Source organism: Lotus japonicus, chromosome 1, assembly GCF_012489685.1.
Source record: "Lotus japonicus ecotype B-129 chromosome 1, LjGifu_v1.2".
In the NCBI taxonomy this organism is placed as follows: Eukaryota; Viridiplantae; Streptophyta; class Magnoliopsida; order Fabales; family Fabaceae; genus Lotus; species Lotus japonicus.
This window is the reverse complement of record NC_080041.1, coordinates 60,107,107-60,126,683: the sequence shown is the minus strand read 5'-3', so window position 1 is coordinate 60,126,683 and position 19,577 is coordinate 60,107,107. Positions and strand designations below refer to the sequence as shown.

Here is a 19,577-nt window from a genome sequence, read left to right as displayed (position 1 = left end):
ATAATAAAAAAAAATACATAAATTTTGAATGAAGTATAAACACTGATTAATATTTTTGAAAATTTTATTCATAGTATAAAAAGTTAAAATCAAAGATAATTATTTTAATTTACCACGACGATGCTAAGGAGTCGACAATTTGGTAAGTCGTATTGTCGGTTTTGGGCTCTGACCCAAACCAAACCGCTTTATTGGGTGGAATAAGAGACCCACCCGAATAAACCCTGGTCCTTTCTAGCGCCTTCGAATACAAAACTTCCTCCTCCTCCTTCTTCTTCTTCACCGTTTGTGCTCGCAAATTGAAATTGAAATTGAAATGGAAGGGAACAAAGAGCAGATTGTGGATGTTGGATCGGTGGTTGAATCTGTTTCTGCTGAAGATGGTGACGCCCCTCTTTACCAACTCGAAAGCCTCTGCATGCGCTGTCATCAAAATGTAATCTATCTCTATCTCTCTATGTATCTATAGCTTCAAGCAACCCTGCGCATTGTTATTAACTTTATTCAACAAACTAACTGTGTTTATTTCTCAATTTTCTCTCTAACATGTATGTGAAATTCTGTCAGGGAACTACAAGAATTTTATTGACTATAATTCCAAATTTCAGAAAGGTACGTATGTGCCTTGTTTATTGCTCTTTTTCTTCTCATGTTTGCTTACTGTTCACTTCTTTTCATCACTAGGTAATATATGTTTTCAATTCTCATGTTTTATTTCCTTGTGTTGATGGTTTGTTCATTTTTTTCTTTTAAATTATTTGTTTATGTGGGATAGGATAGGAATGAATGCGTAAAGAGAGAAAGTTGTGGTAAAATCTATTGTCAAAACTTGGTAGAATCTCTACTTTGGTGGTTTAGACATGTGTAGAGAACACTTGTAGCCTTAGTTTCGCACAAGTCAATTAAAGAGATTGGGTCACATGGAAGGTAGTCATACTGTCAGAGACATGTAGAGACCAAGAAACACTATGATTTGTCACTTGCCATGACTCACAACAAGATATTATGATGCCGTTTGGCCCATGTAGCTGATTTCAACTAGTGGGAAAGGGTTTTGTTTTTGTAAATTATTTGTTGTGTACACTTTATTAAATGAATTAGGATCATCAATTTGCAAAGTAGATGATGGATCTCATTACAAATTTTTGTTCTTATTATCGGCTGTTTCTTTTCTTATATCTGCCCATTAGTTTTCTTTGGAATGTAATCCATTGCGACATTTTCCTGCCGTGCAGATTTTGTTGTCCGCTTTTGATTGTCCTCATTGTGGTGAGAGGTAAGCTTCTGTTAATCTATGCCCTCCTCTTAAATTGTGTGCATTGAATGTAATCGCTCTCATTGATCTTCCTTGGAAGCTAATATTTATATTATATTTTTTGTTGATCCTTTAGGAACAATGAAGCTCAGTTTGCTGGTGAAATTCAACCGCGTGGTTGTTGTTACTCTTTGGAGATCCCATCAGGCGAACATAAGGTTGGGTTGATTTGAATTTCAATGCCCTGATTTGTCTGTATTTTAACTTAATGGTCAATGATAGAATAATGTTTAAAGTAAAAAGACATACAAGGCATGGAAAAACATAATTATGGTATACTTAATTAAAGAAGCAATGGTAGGGAAGAACATAGCATGGATGAAGATGTTGTTTTGTTCAATCTTCATTAATCCTCAAATCCTGGCAGAAGAAGACAATGCAATACCGTAGGATAGTAATATTTGTTCAAAATGTTAAGGGATTTTCTTAGAAGACATTACAATATATTTTGTCCCATTTAAAATGGCTTCCTTGCTATGCTTTGTGTTCACCCTGCCTCCCTTCTCATTGCCAGGGACATTACGTGATCTTATTACATTAAGTTGCTTTTTGCAATTGACAGCACTGCAATTGATATGGATAGCGTTTTGTGTGTCTTTTATTGAATCAAGTATGGCAAGCATCTTATTCAATGAAAGAATATAGCAGCCCATTACCTTTATTGCACTCTTTTACTCCCTCGTGCTCTTACCTTTTTTTGAGTGGAATAGTCAAATAGGGGTTGTAAGTATTATTTGGAAGTTAGTATGAATTTCGGGAAAGCAAATAATATGTCTATTTGTCATATAAACTGGGGAAATATGGATTTTAATTCTTCTATTTATTTTTTTTGGTAAGAGTACCTCCTTGATAAGTTTATTGAATGCAGATGCTCAATCGACAAGTGGTAAAATCTGAATCTGCGACCATTTAGGTACTTGAGCTGGTCCTTCATTTAATCTCTCTACATATTTTAAACTTACTAGCTTTCACTGTTTTTCCTTTTTTTTATTGTAAATTTGTAATGATGGTCAGGTGAATGAAAATCCTTTGGTTCATTGGCACTGATTTTTGTCTCTTTTGAGTGTAGTACTAATGTACTATGTTATCTTAGTTGAGTTGGGGCATCTCTCTTTTTGTTTCTTTGCTAAGCACACGCGTCTCCATTAGATTTTGTTGAGAAAATGGAAGATAATCTTGTTAAAAGAGGTAGAGGAATGCCTTAAAAGGATGGAAGAAACAATTAAAAAAATATCTTGCTATCGATAACTTTACTAAAATTTTTGTTTGTGATAGAGCACGCTTACATCCATTTATTTGATCCCACGTAGTAGGATATGACATGGTTGTTGTTGCTGATGCTACGAAATGCAAGTATGTTGTTGGTCCTCATACACTTTCTGTTTGATGTTTAAAGACTGGAGTTAATTGGCCCATAACTATCTGTAACTTTAAGAGAGGAAGAATAGTCTTGATATTTGTGTGTTAATTTTGCTTTGCCTTAATGTTTTCTTCTTTCTGGTTGCTAGTCTTATGCTGAGTTATGTTCCATGTTCCTGCTTCTTGTTATTTATTTATTTTCTTTTGGGGTAGAAGAACTTCTACATATCCTTCTGTGCTCAATTATCTTCTGGTTTTTCTTTTATTCTAGTCCTGCGGGATGCATGTTCTATTGTGATATGTATAAAAAAAAATCTTGGTTGGTGTACTATGTATTGTCACTAACCATACAATACCATCTTAGATGTATTATGCATGAAGTTAGGTTTCAAATTTGTATGATTAATCGATGTTGATTTAAGGTGATTTTAATTAAATATTTGGCTCTATCATAAGTTTACTTAAAGGCTTACCTTGATTATATGTATGATTGTGCAGATACCTGAATTGGATTTTGAGATACCACCAGAGGCTCAGCGTGGTAGTCTGTCAACGGTACTTCTGATACAAATTTCAATTTACTTGTTCTTTTCCCACTCTTTTCATTGATGGGTCTTAAAATTTAGCCATGGCTTGCCTAACTTAATCTAAAAGCTAGCTTGTATGGTGAGGATTGCCAAAGCATTTATAAGGACTATTCTGGCCATATTTCTTGCTGATGTGAGATCTTATGTCTTAACACACCCCCTCACACCCACAATTGAACATCTGGAGTATGTAGTTTGTAAAAATGATAGGATGTAATGAAGGCAGCCTAGGGTGGCCGCAATGAAGGCGGCTAAGCTTGCAATGAAGGTGGAGCTTCAGGGGGTGGTCGCAAATAAAGGCGGCTAGGGTTCTGCATTTAAGGCAGAATTTTGGATCTTATATTAGATCTAGGATATGTTGTGATACCATCTTAAAATTTGGGTCTGGTCTAGTCTAACTCAACCTTTAAAGCTAGCTTGTAAGGTGAGGATTGTTGAATCATTTTTAAGAACCACTAGGATTTTAGCCCGTCTCCGTGCGATGCACGGACGAGCAGATCTAAAATTTATCATATTTATTCAATCAATTTATTTCACTCAAATTAATTAACTATCATACCACTTATTGTAACATTTATGAATCATAAACTCAAATATGACTTAACCGAAATGTATGGCTCAATTGACAAATTATAAATATTCATATGCATAACAAAGCTATATTTCAATTTATCTTTGTCAAAATAAGTTGAACAAAATTACAGTGTATTTTTCATCAATAATCAATTGTAGATTTTTTGAAAAACCTCCTTATAAACAATGTTTTTCGTTACATCTCGTTCCCTAACATCCTCATTGCATATTAGGATCTTCAAACCAGATCTCGTCTTCACACGAGAAACAGCAACATACAACTGCCCATGTGAAAAAACAGGACTTGGCAAATAAACACCAACATCTGATAGTGTTTGACCTTGGCTCTTATTAATAGTCATGGCAAATGAGACAAGAAGAGGAAATTGCCTTCTTTGAAACTTAATAGGCATACTCTGATCACTTGGAATCATGTCCATCCTACCAATGAAAGTCTGCCTACCAGCATGTGTGCCAGAAATGACAATGCCTCCAACAACATTTGGACGAAGATGGTTAACAATAAGCCTAGTTCCATTGCATAATCCAGTAGATATATCTAGATTTCGCATGAGCATCACAGGAGTTCCTATCTTCAACACCAACTCATGATCTGGAATACCAGAACACTTGATATCATTAAGAAATTCAGTTGTCAACCAATCAGCTTCAATGCCAAGCTCTTCATCAATGCCCCATACTGAATCAGAGCTTAAATAGGTCGTCCCCTCATCAGGAAATAGAGACAACACATATTTATTAACCATATCAACTGCACCCAATGTCGGAGCAAGTATAGCCTTGTCTTGATAATACTCAGCACATCCAATATTTTGAAGAATATTGGGAAACATAGTTTGTACAATATCAAGTATAGGATTTGATGATTGTTGGATCAATGTTTCCCCAGGCACTTTTATAAAAGATTCACCATCATTGTAGTCTCCTAAATTACCATCTCCAACATCAAGAACCCATTTAGCAAAATACTTAACCTCTTCAACCTCAAGATTGTTCAAGTTACCAAGCAAACGCATGTTTTCTGTCAATGTGAGAACCTTGCAGAATCTCCACAAGCGAGATGAATTGATGGTAGCCATAACAACCTCAGCTCTACTGCCCTTAGGAATAACTGGTAAAATTTGCCTAAAATCGCCACCTAGGACAACAACTTTGCCCCCAAATGGTAGATCAAAGTTTTCGGGATCAATGACTCTCATGATATCTCTCAATGACTTGTCCAATGCTTCAAACGCATATCTACTAACCATTGGTGCTTCATCCCAAATAATCAAACTGGTTAACTGAAGTAACTCAGCTTTTGGACTACCTTGAACAATCCCACAACATCAATCCTCATTAACATTAAGCGGAATGCAAAAAAGCGAATGTGCGGTTCGACCACCAGGCAGTAACAAAGAAGCTATGCCACTTGAAGCAACATTCAATATAATTTTTTTCTCTGATCTAAGTCTGTAAGTCAATGTTTTCCATAAAAATGTTTTTCCAGTTCCACCATGACCATTAACAAAGAAAAAACCGCCATTATCCTTATTCACCGCTGAAATGATCTCATCGTATACCTTAGCTTGCCCACTATTCATCTTATTGAAAAAATCAAGGTGCAATTTCTTCATCTCAATAATATCAAAGTTCAGCTCATTGAATAGTAGAACATTACCATACCGGTTCAGAATATTAGGATCGACTTGTGGCATGTTAGAGTAATCTTTCAAGGATCTTCCATTTACCATCAACACTTTCTCTATCTCCATTAAGCACAAATCCTTCAATTCTTCCTTATCAATATTCAGTTCTGCAAAGAAATTACAACAATCATACATAGCAAAATAATAACAAAATAAAATTTATTAAATATCAACAAATGTGGAAAAATACCTTTATTATTATGTTTCTTTCGTAAATCATAAAGGATCCCATCAACCAATGCATGCCAAGTTTCATTCCATACCTTGAGCGGATTAGACATGGAATTTGCTAATAGGAATGATACAAATAAGCCTCTACAGTAAAATCCCGAAGATATGATTCCCACATCCAATATACTATTAATATACTCACCATCATCCTTCAACAATCCCAATGAAACACATGCATCACGGAAACTATCATGTACATTACCCTTCACTGATCTCAAATCTTCAAAGCTTGTACAACCTCTTTGCACATTCAACAACAACCTCAAGTAATACAATTCACCTGAACCAGGGGGCACAAAATTTATTCGCTCAATAGTCAAACCTTGCTTCCTCGGATGCCATGATCTGCTACTCGGATCATAAACAAATGATCCTGGAAACTGAACATATGTTAGCTCTCTACCCTCCAAATACTTGGAATTGGCCGCCATCCACGCTAGGAACATGCTGTTCTTAACTTTGTTCTTCTTAAGTACCTTTTCGATTGATTGATTTTCCTTAAACAAAACAACTTGCTTCCTAGGTAAATGGTATGTGAGTTTCTGAACATGTGGCCATTTGTGGTGGATTTCAAATTTGAAAATTCTCCATGCAGCTTCACAAGGAGACAAGTATCTGCAATCAAAATATTGTTTGATTTCATCCACTTCAGCTTTCTGATCATGATTATTTTTACCAGCAGACATAGACATTGTTACTCTATCAACTCCTTTGTTTATATATTTGAACAGATATTTTATAGAGTTTGACTTATTGCAGTACTCAATGTTGATATGAGCTTGATATTTCATAAGCAGTTTGGGATTGTATGGCACAACAAAACCATTGTCTAAATCAACTCCCCTTCTGTTGGTTGAAATCCCAGTGTTCCTCCTCCTATAAAGAGGATACCCATCATTGTCAAATGATGTAGCATCTACATATTTTTTCGGAAAAAATTTGGAACAACGCTCATTCTTCATGCAAGGAGATTCCTTCCTACTTAGTCCACAAGGTCCATGAACCATATAAGTCGACACACAATCAAACAATTCAGGGTAGAGATCAGGATCTGGTAACTCAGCACATATAACTGAGTCTATCATTTCAATAGTTTTAAGCTTGTCCCCAGGACTAAGCCACAACAAAATGTGAGCATGTGGTAAACCTCTCTTCTGAAATTCAATGCTATACATACCTGAGTATTATTAAATATTATTACTGATTCATAATAACTAATATTTACTATAATAACATGAACAAATAAATATATCTTACCTGCAATGACCTTCCCAAAAAACTCTCCTTTCTTGAGATCTGTCATTAGTTGCGCCAATTTCATACGAAAGACTCGACATGATATATCTGGACGATCATATGCGGACAAAAAATATTTTGAAACATGCCGATCAATCTCAGGCCACTTAGGATTGCATGTCATTGTAAGAAACAAATCAGGATATCCGTAAGTTCCACAAATAGCCATAGCATCTTGGCAATTGTCAAACATATAACGCCTACCCCCAGTAAAAGACGAAGGAAGGAATATTCTAGAGCCAACCATTGAGGCATCAGTATCACCACGAGTAATAGCATCCTCAATCCCTGATAAAAAATCTCTACGAATAGTGTCTTGATTGTACCTTATGTAATGCAGCCTATTGGATTCAATCATTGAGTAGCAATCAACAACAAATTGTTGCAGCAAACGCCGAGACAATGTTATTCTCTTGCACTCAAATTGTCTTTCCTGAAGTCTAAATGAAACCCATTCACGCATTGACATGTTCTCTCGTTTGTAGATTGCACTATTGAAGTTAACGCCACCAAACTCCATTTCATTTGAAAATCCTCCCTCCCCATATGGGAACAACAATGGATATTGTAAGGGCAAAAATGATGAATGAGTCTCAAAGATTCTTTCTAACTTACCACTTGTTGAGCGTAGAATAACATCACGACCACAGTCAAAACTATCAAAATCACCAACAATTAAAGCAGCAACTTCATCAACGCTTGGAAGATTGTATGTATTGGAATCATTAACACGATTCCTAAATAACCTTAAAGCAACCTCATCGGAATCAAAGTTTTCAACATGATCTCTTACACTTCTAAATGACTTGGCTAAAACATTGTGCTCATCAACCATCTTAAGCAAGTCCCCCACTAAACCAGACTCAAGATTGCATTTGCCATCATAATCACTGTAACCAAAAGATATAATAAAACCATAAGCAACAAATATACTAATACAAAACTAAACGATCATTAGTAAAAATACGGCAACATACCTAAAATGTTTCATTCTGTTATGGATCTCATTCCTCGTATCATATATGTACAATTGAGCAAATTTTGGATTATCACCTTCGGATGGAAGTAAACTGCCAATTCGATGATAATTTTGGCCACTTATAACAAATTGAGGAGGTCCACGACCATCATTCAAACCACAATCAACTTTACCACCAATTGAGGTAAAGGCAAACATGCTATTGTAAGATCTAATGTTCTCCAAAAAATGGCGACTCCTAGAATCAATATTTGTGAGCAAGTTGTACAATAATAATGGGGAGTCCGCCAAATAAGGTAGCATAATTTTCCCTTTCATACAACATATAGAGAAATCCGGAGAAGTAGAATCTCTTGTCTTTTCAGATCTGTCTTGATACCAAAGAACAGCTCCACAATACTTACATGGCATGTTCATTTCGCCAAGATCAATATATGCTACAAAAGTATATACTACAAATATAAAATTTATTTCTAATATAAATTAGAACAATCAACACAATAAGGGTATATGAACATACATTGTGATTCAGCTACATCAAAAATTGCATTCCTGTTGAAACTGTTAGTATCATCTCTCTGAGTAATTTGTGAAGACATCAAATCTTCTTCAAGGTGCACCATTAAAACAAAAACAACTTCAAAATAAATACTCAAAAAATAATACACGTGTAAATATACATAATAATAAAATGGGTAGTATCTTCCTTGCAGAATAAAACGACAAAATTTCCTACATATCTTTTTAACATGAACTATAAAAAAACCTTACCACCAAAATTAATTAGAAACACCAATGAAGTCTACATTAAGGTTTAAAAATATATCTATCTACTAATCATATTATCAAGTTTATAGAAACAAATAAAAAGGAGGAAAAAATGACTAACTCATATTGATCCTTTTCTTTGAACGTTGCAAATTAGGTCTTCTAATTGTACGTCCTCGATTTGACCTCTTTCCCAAAACTTCTGCAACACACAATTTCAAAAGAAATGTCACTATAGACGATCAATTATATATTGTTATCACATTTTATTTTACCTATAGTATATCTAAAAATAATTTATATGATATACACAAAATGATATATGATACCTAAGATAACAAATGTCAATCTTACTACTTTTCCTTCACTTTTCTACTTTTTTTTTTGATACAGAGAAAAGATACGTTTCTACTTCTTTAACTACAGCAAAAAGATCTTTAAGGTGCATTTTTTTTTCAATAATTTATCTCCATTCTCATCTAGTCTCTAACATCTTCTCTGATATACTTTTTCATATGCACCAAAACAGATAAAAAAAATAGCAACGAATTCAATGTGTGTATATTTTCACTTAAATAAAGTCAACATATTGACAATTATAATTTCCACTCACTTCTATCTACTTCTTTAAGGGGAGCTGTTCCATTTGAATCCAAACAAATACGATTCCTTTTGCGCTTACTCTCATTTGAACCTATTCATAAATGAAAATTATGAACAACTCATGATTTCTAAAAATTAGACAAAAAAAATTATAAGGCATATCATTAAAAACTGATGAAGAGATACTTAATTAAGAAAAAAATACCACAACTATTATCCCCTTGTACACAACTGGAGTGATGAATTTCATTGCTAATATCTGCAAAATTCAAAGAATACTAAAATTAAGTACAAAATCATGGGAAATATATAAACATAACTACTACAAAAAAGCCACCTAAGATGTTACATACAAAACACTTGAATGGTCATTATTTTAAATAAAAATAATTGTAGTTTATTATAAAGAAATCATAATAAAAAATACAATAAACTTGAAGCTGTAATCTATATATGCTAGCTAAGGTAAATTATTAAAAAACCTATCAGCTATTGGAATAAGCTCCGATATAAGAAAATTTTCCAGAACTTTTAAGCTAGTCAAATTAGTTTTATGCTAGTAAGAAAAGCAATAAGTTAACTAAAATGACATACCAAATATAGTCATAAAAGTAAATTATAAATTTTTTACATATGATCAACATAAAAATGACAAAGAAGATTAATATGAAAGTAATTAATTGTAGCAAAATGAATTTATAAAAAATAACAAAGTTATGAACTAAATTCAAATATAAGAACATATAAAGAAAAAAAAGGAGCAATTAATACTTAGATAAAAAAAATAAACAAATAGCACAAACCTCTAAATGGCGAGCCCATGTCGTTTAGAGATCCAAAATTTCCAAGCTTGAATCCTTCGAAATACTTGCACCAATTTAATGTTTAACGGTTGATCAAATTTCCTATCCCAATACCAGTAAGTAAAAAACATGATTTATTCTCATCAACACAACTAAGCTACACTTATACTTACTACTTTCAACTTGAACCAATCACGAATTTCTTGGGAAGTTTAAAGAACAAACATATTGGATGACCAAATAGAAAAGAAATATGCATACATCCAACTCTAAAAGACATTCACAAAGAGGATAAAATGTGGAGAAGTTTAGATCAAACCATTTTGCTTCACCTATAGTTTGTTTATATATAGATACATCTCCACCTAACATGTGCGTCAATCCATGTTTAAAATAATAATAAAAAACCATTTTCAACTAACATGTGATACATGAACATATATTAGAGCTAGATTTAGAGAGGTGCTATTGACAATAATACTTATCATCATATCAAATGAAGAAATTGACAACAACATTAGGTATAAAATTTTGGACAACATAGGTGATGTTTTTTTTTGAAAGTTAGATGAGGTTAGTCGAACATGATTAATTAATTTTATAATCATATTTGACTATCTCTCAAAGTAGATGGATAATACCATCAAAGAAACTATCGACGGAAAAAAATTACCAATAACAAATATTGATCCACCGTTTTATAGTTTAAAGAATATTCATTCAAATTTAATTTAAAAATAATTTTACTTAATTTTTAAAATACTAAAAGCTGAAAAAGGGAGAGAAAGTAGGAAAACCGGTTAAAACTTTTAAAAACCAGCTCCAGCCGGTCAAAACCGGTCTGAAACCGGTCCAAAACGGCTAGATGACCTGCTTAAGCAGGTCACCCACTATATATAGCATATTCCTCTCTTCCTCACCCAAAAACCCTAGCCGCTCATTCTCATCCTCTCTGAAACTCTCGTCTTCTTCCTCCTCTCTTCCCTTCTTCTTCTTCTTCCTCCCTTTCTTCTTCTCTCTTACTGCTACTCTTCCCGTTCTCCCCTTTCTTCCTCTGATTTTTTCCTCTTCTTCTGTTGTCCTTTAAACCCTATTCTTCTTCTTCCTCTTTTCTTCCTCTCCTTTTTCCCCTCCACCATTTTCGCCCCCAACCGATCCAAAACCCTAATTTTCGCCCCCTAACAATCCAAAGCTCTCATTTTTCTCCAAATTCGAGTCAAGAAGCACCTGGATCGGAGTTTTTTACTAAGATTTGATACATGCAAGGCTCTGAGCTATCCAAGCAACGATTTTTTCACCAAAATCCGAGTCAAGAAGTACCTGGATCGGACATTTTAGGTCTGAGGTATGTAAAAATCAAATTTTTAGTTGATTTTGTTCGTTTAATATTTTTACTCACTAAATCCCTCTCCTCTCCCTTCCAGATCTGTCAACCAAATTGGAGATGCAAGCCTCTGAAGAGATTTTTTTTTTTTTTAATGTAAATATCAATATGTAGTGTAAAAGAACGATTTTTTTATTGTAAAGTTTGATTTTTTATGTAAAGATGTATTGCTATAAGATCATCAGTTGTTATATGTATTGCTATAAGATGTATGCTAACCTCTTTGATGCTCCCTTTCCTTCTCCTTCTGCTTTTATCCTTTTGTTGATGCAATTTTGCCTCTAGTTCTCCTTCTACTTTCTCATCACCTTCTCTTCTGCTTTATACTCTAGAGTATGCAAGCTTCCTCTACTTCTTCCTCTACTTGCTTTCTCCTCTGACCTGAGAAAGTGAATGATGGGAGTGGAGTTGTTGGTAGCGTATGCAAGGGAGAAGTTCCTGGCAGTAGCAGTGTAGTCGGTGGTGGCGTGTGAACAGTGTGTGTAAGAGAGACAATGCAGGTGATGTGTGGTTAGGTGAGCAGTAGAATCAACCGTTGGATTAGAAGTTAAAATCAATGGCTCAGATAGTAGATAGAGGCAAAAAAAAGTCTCACAAGTGAGTGGCCAAGATTAAAGAGTGAAAATGGAGAGAGAATGGAATGGATGGCTCAGATTGGAAGTTCTCTTAGGAATAGTGATTTCTTGAGTCTCTTTTAAAGTGTAGTAGATTTTAGTCACTTCTAACCAGTGGCTCTGCTTGTTCTTTCTTTTTCAAGCTTGTTGTCTTTTCATTTGTCAGTGATAATCTCGACACTGGCCTTTTTTCATGTATATCAGACAATTGAATAGTTGATTTTGGCTGAAGTTACTCAATTAATGCTAAACCATCTGATGAATAAACATGTCAACATGACCTTTTTGTTTGATCAGACGAGTAGTTCAAGTAAAATGATAATACATTATCCTTCTATTTATTGATTTTTGTTAGTAAGAATTTGAGACAAGAACTTTGGGTAGATTTCTGAAGCTCTAGGTCTGGCTGTTAATCAAATCATAACTTAGGTGATTTCCTTTTGACACTCATTAATTGGTAGCAAAGATAATGTCCATTGTCCATTGTCCATACATAAATAAATTGTGGTTACCAGAGCTCTAACCCTGGGTATTTTCTTGTTTAAGATCCTTGTTAAATTCATGATTAGTTGAAGGGTTGTGTTCATATGATTTGATAATATTATTTTGGTGTAATTATAGGTGGAGGGGGTACTAACGCGAGCTGCTGATGGACTTCAGGCCCTTCAAGAAGAACGCAGAGTACGATTTGTTTCTTCCCTTTATTACTGTTTGATTCAAGTTTCTGTTTTTCATGATTTAATGTTATGCTTTCTACTCTCTAGAAAGTGGCTCCAGAGACAGCTGAAGCACTTGATCAATTCTTGGTGAAATTGCGAGCTTGTGCAACAGGAGAATCGTCCTTCACATTTGTTCTTGATGATCCTGCGGGAAACAGCTTCATTGAAAACCCGTAAGAGATTATTTCATGTTTAATTGTATGGATAAAAGTAGTTTTGTTAAAGAAGGGAAGATTACAAAATTAGAGGCTAAGATATCCTTGTACAAAGTACAAACTTTTAAAGAGAAAATTCTTCATCTTAGTAGAGTTTACAGATTTATTTGCAGATCCATCAAAGACACATGTAGGCACCGTTAGCTGACTACTGCAAAGAAGCTAAGAAAGCCACTTCCTTAACTAAAAAAAAAGAACACCAATACAGGAAATTGTCCTTGAATATTCGAGCATTTATCTTAAACCATAAATACCAAATAACTAAATAACACTGCATGTCTCCACCAAAGAGCCTTGCACTGCCAGTTATAACACTGTCAGTTGTAAGTTTGGAACTAACTGGGTGGTATCCAGGGGCTATAAATGTAATTGGGGAAGAGGAGAAAGTTAGGAAATTAGTTGCGAGTAGGGAGAGAGATCAATCTCTCGAAATCCAGGGGTTCTATCATGTATGTATTTCATCCTCTGTTCTTCCTATTCTGGAAACAGCGAGGGACAGTTCAATAAAGATTCTTAAATTCAGTTTACCTTTTTTGATCTTGGCTTTGTTCTTATCAGTTGAGAAGAAGGACAAAGGGGCAGAATTGGTATTATGGGAATTGTATTATGGCTCACAAATACAGAGATAAGACCTATAAATTTTTTTTTTCAAATTGGGCCAAGCTCAACTTTACAAAAGAAAGGGAGGAGGTCAAGGTAACCCCAGTTTCAAGATGCACCATTACAATTGCGTTTGTAGTCCAACGGTTAGGATAATTGCTTTCCAAGCAATAGATCCGGGTTCGACTCCCGGCAAACACAATCTTGTCATCATTCTTTTTCCAAAATAAAAGATGCACTATTCAACTGATAAAAAGGGATGCACTTGTTGGCTTGGTTATTCACCCTTTGTGCTATCCACAGTGTGATCCTTGAGTACAGGAATTTGTTTACAATTACCATGAAGAATGCATAGTTTTATCAGGTTGAGTTTGGGGGGTGGTATTGTTAGGACTTAGGATATAAGAGAAGGGAAAATTAATTAGGGACTGTTAGAGTAGATAGAGGTTGCTAAAGGAGTTCGTTAATACTAGAATGGGTTTAGCTATGAATAGAAGAAATCTAATTAGAGGGATTCATTCTGAGAGGTTGAGGATAAAAGGAGAAATCCTTTGTGAAGGGGAAACCCTTGGGGGGAATTCATTCTCCATTTCTGTATTCCATTTTCAATAATACAATTCGTTTCTTTTAGTTCTTTCATCTTCATTTTCTTGGTTCCTAACAAAATACATATATGAATAGGTTTGCACCAGCATCTGATCCATCACTGACTACCAAGTTTTATGAGCGAACTCCTGAGCAACAAGCATTGTTGGGATATCTTGTTGATTCTACACCGGTTGAAGGAACTCGTGGCGAAGCACCAGAAGGAGGAGAAGCTGTGGCTGCTAATCAAATGACGAGAGAACCACATGAGTCAGTGGGGGCAGCAGCTGGTCATCGAGCCATTGCACAAAGTAATAGTGCAGATATAGCAGACGCGTTATTTCGATATACTGCACCAGCAGAGGTATGTAATGCTGAACTGTATAGTATTGACTACTGAGTACTGAGGTTAGATTTTTTTTATTGATTGTCCTCCATTCAATTTTATTTCCCCTTGTTGTCAGGTGATGACTTTCCCATCTACCTGTGGTACTTGTGCCAGTAGTTGCGAGACTCGAATGTTTGTCACCAGTATCCTTTTATCATTTTTACATTCTTTGCTGCGGTGGTTTCCCAAACACAAATCATTCTTCCAAAACGCACTTTTTAAAATTAAATCTACCCTAAGGTATTCTACTCAACTTCAAAACAAATAGTCCCCAGCAGTGCTAATTTTGTTATTATATTTATAGGCAGAGCCTGTATGAGCAATGTGTTGCTAGTTCATGTATACACTTAATTGGCCTTAACAATTTACAGATATTCCATACTTCCAAGAAGTAATTGTAATGGCATCCACATGCGATGCTTGTGGCTACCGCAACTCTGAGGTAAATGCTAATATTTTTAGTGCTGCTGCAGTTTTGTCTTCAAGGGCTGGTATAATTATTGCTCTTCATCTTGCAGGTGAAACCAGGTGGCCAAATTCCTGAAAAAGGAAAAAAGATTACTCTCTATGTGAAAAATGCTAATGACCTGAGCAGAGATGTAATAAAGGTTTGTGATCCATAAAGTCTGTTCATTTTGTTTATGTTGAGTGGCTTATTTTTGGATCTTATAGTTAACCTTTGCATTTAATGAACCAATCATTTATCTTATGTCTAAACATGGAATCATGGATCCCCCCCCCCAAAAAAAATCCAATTCATGTGTACTCATCCAAACTTCCATTTAAAAGTAACTTTGCTCTATTCTTTAGTTTTACTAGTCTTTACACTTGGATGAAACTATACCAGCTTTACACGATCAGCTTCACTTTTGTGGTGATCGGAAGTCTGGAATTGTTGATTTCATCAAGACCTTTGTGCCAAATTATGGCTCTCTTGATATCAATGCATTATTTTCAATAATACGCTAAAAGTTCTAATGATAGTCAGGGCTTAGATAGTGAAGATGAAACTTTGGAACATTTAAAATCCTGATGTTATGAATTAATTCTCCCATCATTCTTTTGTTCCTCTGCCCGCTGTTCATTTTCTGTCTCTGACCTTTTAATACTGTTTTTCTCTGTTAAGTCTGATACAGCAAGTGTGAAAATTCCGGAACTTGAGTTGGAGCTGGCAAGTTTCTGGGAGGACTTGTCACAACTGTTGAAGGTTTAATTTCACAAATTAGTGAAAGTGAGTATTCTTTCTCCCCCCCCCCTTTTACTCTCCTGTAGGCATACATTATACATACATACATTAACATTGAAGTATGCATCCTATGGAGACTGGATAATTAGGAGGAGTAGCCTTTGCGGAATTGAAAAGTAAAGGAACAATAGTAGTGTCAAATTATCAATACACACTCCGCTTGAACAAAGTAAAGATACAAATACACACAGTTAGGATAGAAGGAAGAACGATAGATAGAGAAGTTATATAGTTAAAATGTATTTGGTAGGTAGAGGGGATCATGTATAAATAGAAGAAACAAAGATGGAGGGATCTATTATGTACACTGGCTAGTTTTTTGTGAAGGAAGCTAACCTTTGGAAAGGAGACCCGAAGAACTCTATTTTCCATTTTCTTTTGATTCTTTCTAAAAATTTTCCATCTTCTTCCTTCCTATCTCACACACACGCAGGCACACTCACATAGATGTCATTCAAATATGTTGAAAATGCTTATCCTTTTAGGAAGTATAGATTTAACTTCTTCCTCTTTGTTTGTATCCACATGTTTCTCCTGATCCTGTTATGTGATTTATTTTATTATAATCCGCGCTCACACATAGATGTCATTCAAATATGTTGAAAATGCTTATCCCTTTAGGGGATATAGATTTAACAACTTCCCCTTTACTTGTAATCCACTTGTTTCTCCTGATGCTATTATGTGATTTATTTTATTATAATCGGTGCGCACACATGCATAGATGTCATTCAAATATGTTGAAAATTCTTATCGCTTTAGGAAATATAGATTTAACTTTTTCCCATTTGCTTGTAATCCAAATTTTTCTCCTGACCTTGTTATGTGATTTACTTTACTATAATCCACACGCGCACACATAGATGTCATTCAAATATGTTGTAAATGCTTATCCCTTTAGGAAATATAGATTTTACTTCTTCCTTGCTTGTAATCCACATGTTTCTACTGATCCCGTTATGTGATTTATTTTATTACAATCTATATGTATTTGGTTGAATGTAAATATCATTTGATGTGATCTGCTCTTACAGGCCTTGAGAGGGTCCATGGGTTTACTTTTGGAGATAGCCTTGATCAAGATAGAAGAAGCAAATGGATAGACTTCAAAGCAAGGCTAGACAAGGTAGCACATGACTTTATCATACTTATCCTGTTTGTACCTATTTCTCTCACATCCAATAAATTTCATTTAGGTACATATACAAAAAAATTAAAGAAAGAAATAAAAAAAATAGTCCTACGAATTTTAACGAAGTACCTTTTCACAAGTGGCACACAAGTTTTGGCTTCATCAGAGCCAGTGCTCATATTCTGTGCTACTTTTTGGTAAAACTTGACAGATGCTTTCTCTAACATCAAGTGATAATAGATTCTTCCTGTCCTTAGACCTAAATTTGAATTAGCTTATTTAAACCTAAATCTGCAAGGTTATTGACCTCATTTCTTTTATCTGTATCTTTTCATTTTGTGCAGCTTCTTAGCTTGGAAGAAGCATGGACTCTAGTTCTTGATGATGCATTAGCCAATTCTTTTGTAGCACCTGCAACTGATGATCTAAAAGACGACAATCAATTAACATGTAAGTTTTTTCTCCAACAATCTCAAGACTTCAAGTTGTACAAAAATCCAGTTGGAATTTTCAAGTATGAAATTGAAATTGTGAACATTTGTTTTGTTGGGCCTTGGCCCCCTTGTACACAAGGGTATTCTACACTGGCAGTTGAAGTTTGTTATTGACAAGATAACTTGCTGTATCTTCTGAGTAGTGGTATTTAGAAAATTATTTTGATTTTCCATGCTGTTGGTTTTATTGTTTTATGCAGTTTGTTTGTATAGTGATGTGATTTCAAGTTTATATGCTTCAGCATATAACTATGGATTATGTCATACCTGGTGTCCTCGTTATTGGTTAAATATTTTTCTTTATTGTGGTAAAGATTTTGTCATGTTTTGAAGTGAAGACATCTAATTCAATTTAACCTTGAGTTCCCTGGGAATCCAATTACTACCATGTAACAAAAGGATTTCTAGAGCATGCTAATAACTATTTTTTGCATTTGACATTTCCTTTGTTGAGTGGTCACAAAATAAAATAGGACTACAGATAAATGCATTGGAAAGAAAACAACACCAATTGTAGAAAAGATGATGAAGTCCCCCACCTTTGGTTGTGTGGACATGTGTGGAGAAAACACCTGTAAAGTGGATAGATCAGATGGAGGATATTCTAATAGTTAGAGATGGAGGAAAACTATTGGTCTAATCATTAAGAAAATTTGGTCTGAAATGATTCATGACAGGACATAATGACATTGTTTCATCCATAAAAGAAAATTTGAATTCAAATTTTTCATGATCATAACTCGTGAGAAAAGGCTTTAGTTGTTGATGTTGTTTTTGATATTTCCCTTGTTAGCGGTATGGCTTGGAAGTTTGAACCATTTGCATTTGTGATTTGTGTGCCCTTATCAACTTTGCATAATTGGAATGATGTGGTTAGTGGGTTTAATGAGTTGTGGCTCGCCTCGTCCCATAACCATGAGGTCCGGGGTTTGGTGCTTGCCCATGGGAATGGTGCACATTTTGTGGCCAGTCACTTACGCAGAGATCAGTCACTGCTGCGGCAGTGGATACCTTAGGCTAAAAAGTATATATACCTCGTGCGAGCAGCCACAATGAGGGTATTAGTTACTGTTGTGGCAGTGGATACCCTAGACTCAAAAATATATTCAGTTGTGATTGTTTCATATTATTGTTGTGTCATCTAACTTGGCTACATAGTTCTTCAGCCTAATATATTGATGTGTTGGGTTTTTTTGTTTCAACTTTGTTATCTCTCTAGTTGAGGAATATGAGAGGTCCTGGGAGCAAAATGAAGATTTGGGTCTGAATGATATTGACACATCCAGTGCTGATGCAGCTTATGAATCAACAAATACTACTAAAAACGAATGAGCTTTAAGTCAGACTCATCCTTGCCTCTCTTCTCCCACCTCCACCCAAAACCAATGGAGGGAAGAGATTTGAGAGAAAAGAAGAATTTGTGTGCACTGTGATATCAAGGAAACAGAAAGGAAAGAAAAGTCTGTTGTATTGACTTTCATATGTAATGTAATGGCTATCGTTTTGCTATTTATGTACCCAAATTTATTAACTTGTCTCATCCTTCTGAAATAGTTCTGTTGTGAAGATGTAATCTATTTTGAGTATTGACTTGGCAATTTAATTGCTTATATATGTTTTTTGAAATATATGAAAATAAGGTTTATTTGATTATATTTTCATTGTAGTTTAGTTTATATACAATTTGATATAGTTTACACAATATGTGTAAAATCATCTCTCAATGATATTTAACCTTTGAAATCATGCATATTGTCCTTTGAAAGCTAATAGTGGTGGGGGTATTCTCCAATATGAAGTTGATATAATAACTGTGTTATGACTGTATAATAGCCTGATGGGTTAACTTCTACAGATGGTGCTGTAAAGAGTTACGATAATTGATACGTATGAATTAGACTTTTTAAAACAATGGGAGTTATTTTAAAATAAAAAATCAAATCCAAGTGCTAATTTGTGCATTGTTTTTTGTTATTT

The 19,577-nt window shown here is 34.7% G+C and overlaps 1 non-coding gene and 1 pseudogene across 1 annotated transcript; both read left to right on the top strand.

Moving 5' to 3' along the window:
• Nucleotides 1-316: 316 nt before the first annotated feature.
• LOC130734603 (uncharacterized) lies at nt 317-19,253 on the top strand (annotated as a pseudogene).
• On the top strand, nt 13,885-13,956 carry TRNAG-UCC (transfer RNA glycine (anticodon UCC)). The gene has a single exon. It is a non-coding gene; the product is annotated as a tRNA-Gly (tRNA).
• Nucleotides 19,254-19,577: the final 324 nt, after the last annotated feature.